Consider the following 4,362-nt stretch of genomic DNA (forward strand, 5'->3'; position numbering starts at 1 on the left):
TTTAAGTGTGTTATTTCTTTAATACCTACCGTAGGGAAGTAGTGTAATGTTGGGTACCGTATGTGCTCATTTACTCACTTTGTAACAGTAAATGGGTGTTTAAAATGAAAATTATTTTTTTAAAACGATCGTTGTTTATTGAATTGTCGAACCTCCTTACGATTATTAACTCGATGCTAAATCGAGGAAATTGACGCTAATTTTACAATTTTTGACGAAAATAGTTGGTTTTATCAGTTTTGGCTGTAACAAGAATTATTCGACATATAATGTTGTTTTAAGTTTAATAATAAAACTATTTGTATCTTATAACACAACAATATTTGTATCTCATAAAACGCCGTGACGTCTTACTAATTATACTATGAGCTTTTACGCATAAGTGTTTTATATTTATTTAATAAAATTGCAATTATATATATATATATATATATATTTTTGTAGTTATAAATAGCTACAATAGTAATAATATGAAAAATAAATCATAAAAAAACATGATAACAGTTATTTTTTCAAGAATATAAATATATTTTTTTTAAATCCATTGTTTTTCTAATACGAAATGTCAAGTAAACCTAAAATATCCATTATTGGATATTTTAGGTTTACTTAACATTTCGTATTAGAAAAACAAAAAGAAAACTTATTAGTGTTGCTTTCGTAAAAACTTAAGACAAAATTCATTGATGTGTTAAGCGTTAAATTTTAAATATGTCTAACCTAATAATTGGTCTTTCCATTATATAATAGAATAATACATAATTTTATAATTATAAACTGTATCAAACATGTTACCATATTTTCAGGAATTCCTGTTCATTAGGCATAATCAACTTAATGGCAACTACAGGATACAATCTGGCGGAAACGGGACAAAAGCTTTCAACAAATTTAATACATATATTACAATATATCTGAGACGATGGTAAGTGCGGATAAAATGGGCTTTACTAAACTAATATGGCATGGAATAATATAGTTGTGGAATTTGCTTTAGAATTTTTTAATTGATTACATTTTAAAGCCAAGTGTAAAAAGTTCGGAAAATTCTGACAGCTAATTTAACAAATTTTTTTTTTTAAGTTTCACGTTAATTTGTACGGTTTTATGGAAAAAGACGAAGTTCTTATTTGCATTTCATAGATATACCATATTAATGTGGTTTAAAACGTATTCTATATATGATTATAAACTAACTATATAACTATATATTATAACGTAAATGATAATTTAGCAAAATTTAGTGATAAACTAAATGTCCGTACATTTAAAGATGTCCTGTAGTGATAATCTACTAAACTAAGCATTTTGTTTGGAATTTGTGAATTATTTCGTAATATGAACAAAATCAATGAACAATAGTCACGGTTTGTAGATTTGGGGTCCTAATATCAATGAAATACCCTATGGAAACCATTTTAAAGGGTGATAGTGCATGTCATATGGAACACAAAATGAGTGATTTGAAAATCCTGGATTAAAATCCAACAGACTTATTTAGCTTTGAATATTTTACTAAGAAATACCCATACATTTAGGCTATGAGTAGCCCAAAACGTTTGTTTAAAAAAAAAAATTTTTGCATTTTTTTTTACAAAACACAACATATTAGCCTGTAAAATTCAAACCAATATTCTTTAATTAATTTATTTTCTAAGTGAGTTTGTTTTTAAGTTCTGTTACAATCTTGGATTTACATTAATGGATTACAGAGAAAAGGCATGTTCTGAAGAAAATTTTCTTTTCTAAAAAAAATAAATTCTCTTGCTGTTGTAGTCAATGACACATTTTAAAAGGTGACTGGCATAATCTGGGTGCAATAGATCTCTCTTAAATCTCTCCCAGTGAGATTTGAAGTTGGAATGTAGAGCTTCTGTTGCCTGCTCACTAAAGAGGCCGAGTCCAATTTGTTTCATCTTGATGAACTGTGGCACGTGGTAAAACACTGCATGCACTTTGGGAGTCACAGAAATAGGAAGGTTGGTGTAGCTAAGTTTGAACTGTTCAATCTTGAATTCATAGTCAGGATCCAGGCTTTTTCCAAAGCACGAAGTGACCACTATCTTGAATAGTGTGAGTGTTTGAATGAAGACAAGAGCTGGACTAAAACCTTCTTTTTCTGAAAGCTGTTGAAGCTTATCCAGACCTCTTAGAAGCTTCATGCAATCGTCCCCATTGAAATGCCCCCCATGGTAAGGCTGGATAGGGATATGAAGTGATGGAGGCCATTCCTTGGTCCTTGGCCACAGGTTGAAAAGATTTTTAAAGATGTGGTTCACAACTCCAAGTAATAAGTGGAGCTCTATTGGTGGAATAGCCTCATAGACAAACTTGTCATCTTGAAATTCAATCAAAGGTGCATGAATGACATTTTTGAATTCCTTCGACTTTCTTGAATCTCCTCCTGCCTGGATGTATTCAGAATGCTGTCTGGCCAAAAGTCCGAAGTTGTCCACAATTTTCAAGACCTGGAGATGCAGCATCACACCAACAACAGGGGTGTTTGCTACTGTGAGACTGAATGCCACAAAGAATGTTGGCCAGCTTTAGGTCACAAGAGACAACCAAAGAACCTGTTTGGCATTTTTCTTTGGCTTAAATGAGGTCGAAAATGGCCTTCACATTCTGGTAACTCTCAGGATTGTTTTGTGACAGTGCTATCAGCATCTGCTGCTTAACACTCTTTTTTTTGGTTGATGCTGGTGCCATCAGCTTGATTGTCTTCTGCACTGAGCTGTGTGGAGGAGTCTCATCTTCTTCTAACACAATGTGAGTGAAGCTCACTTTCAGAAATGATCCACCACCATCAATCCCGAGTTTTAAAATGGAAGATTCTGATAGTTTTTGTGATGCTCTGAAAACATCACTGAGATTGCTGAGGCTCTGGCAGTGCACAACTTGACAAGTTTGACCATTCTCTGCCAATCTGATGTTGCAGACCATGAACTGATCATTAAGTTTCTGGCCGGCTAGAGCAAACTTCAAAGGAAAACTTGGCTCCACCAATCTAATAGGGCTGATTTGATTTAGTGCTGAACCTAGTTTTCGCATGCCATTGTTTGAAAGTCCTGTATTTTGCTGAATTTGAACCATATTTTCTGTTGTGAGTGGTTCTTTGAATAGCTGCTGAGCCGATGACGGACCTTTAAAAACAATAAAATAACATCCATTAGGAAAAAAAATATTTATTCTTGCAATGAGAATGATTTAAAGTAAAATTAGGTTGATAAAATAAAATTGAAGCAGGCTAATTAATTAAGAGATGAATTTTCAATAAAAGCAGTTGTAATTAGCATTTTAATTAATATAAAAGCATTCTTGTTTCTTTTTCTCATAATTAATTATTACAGGTCATAAATTAAATGTTTGTGAATCAACATTTTGAGTGCTTTTAATTTAGCACAATGATACTATGATAATTGACTAGACAATAGAAGTAATTACCTCTCCTCAATGGCAAAAGTTTTCCACAAGGCTGATTGAGTCTAATAGTGCCATTTGGAGATGCGCTTTTGGATGCTAAGACTGCTGCAACCACTTGCTCTGCACCTACGGGATCATCTGGGGCCATTCTTCTCAGGTTTTCATGGCGAGTTTCAATGGTGCAGTTGTGAAGAAGTCCTCGCCCAATAATTGACAAGCACTTTGTGCAGCGCTTTTCAGAACTCTGAGAAGTTTGCTTTGGAATTTTTTCCTCACATGATTAATTTTTCCAGCACAAAGTTTTCCAATTTGAGATCTGCATGAAACACATGTAGCCAAAGGCATTCTTTCATCACTGAAATCTATGTCTGTTTGAATCATTTTCAACTTATAGTTTTCAGTCAACTCTTGATCACCCTTTTTCATGCATATAACACAAACAGATTTTCTGCAATCTTCATGAGTTTTTGAAAATGTAGGCATCTTTAAATTTATTTAAAAAGCGCTCATTGTGTTTACATTTTGCTTTCTTCTTAGAATAATTACTGCCATTTCCCGAAAAAATTATTGGCCGGTAATTTTTTAAGCGAGGGGCAAAGTTCGAACTTGAGAATTAATCTTGATACAACGGAACAGCAATAAGATGCATATTTGGACAAAAGCTTTTAAAATAAAATTTTTTTGTTTTTATGCATTACATTTTATATTATATATATTGTTTAAACAAAGCATGTCTTGTAGCATTTTAAGCACTTAAATAGATTGCATTATGGTATGCAAAAGCTTATAAACTTCTTGACCAAAATTATGCTTTGGATGTTAATGAGTTATTTCAAAACCCTTTATTTTGGGCTCCCGTAGGCATGCACTTAAAAGGATGATGCCTAACATAGGCATCACCCCTTAAAAGGATTTTCATAGGGTATTTCATTCATATTA

The sequence above is a fragment of the Hydra vulgaris genome, chromosome 06, assembly GCF_038396675.1.
Source record: "Hydra vulgaris chromosome 06, alternate assembly HydraT2T_AEP".
NCBI lineage: Eukaryota > Metazoa > Cnidaria > Hydrozoa > Anthoathecata > Hydridae > Hydra > Hydra vulgaris.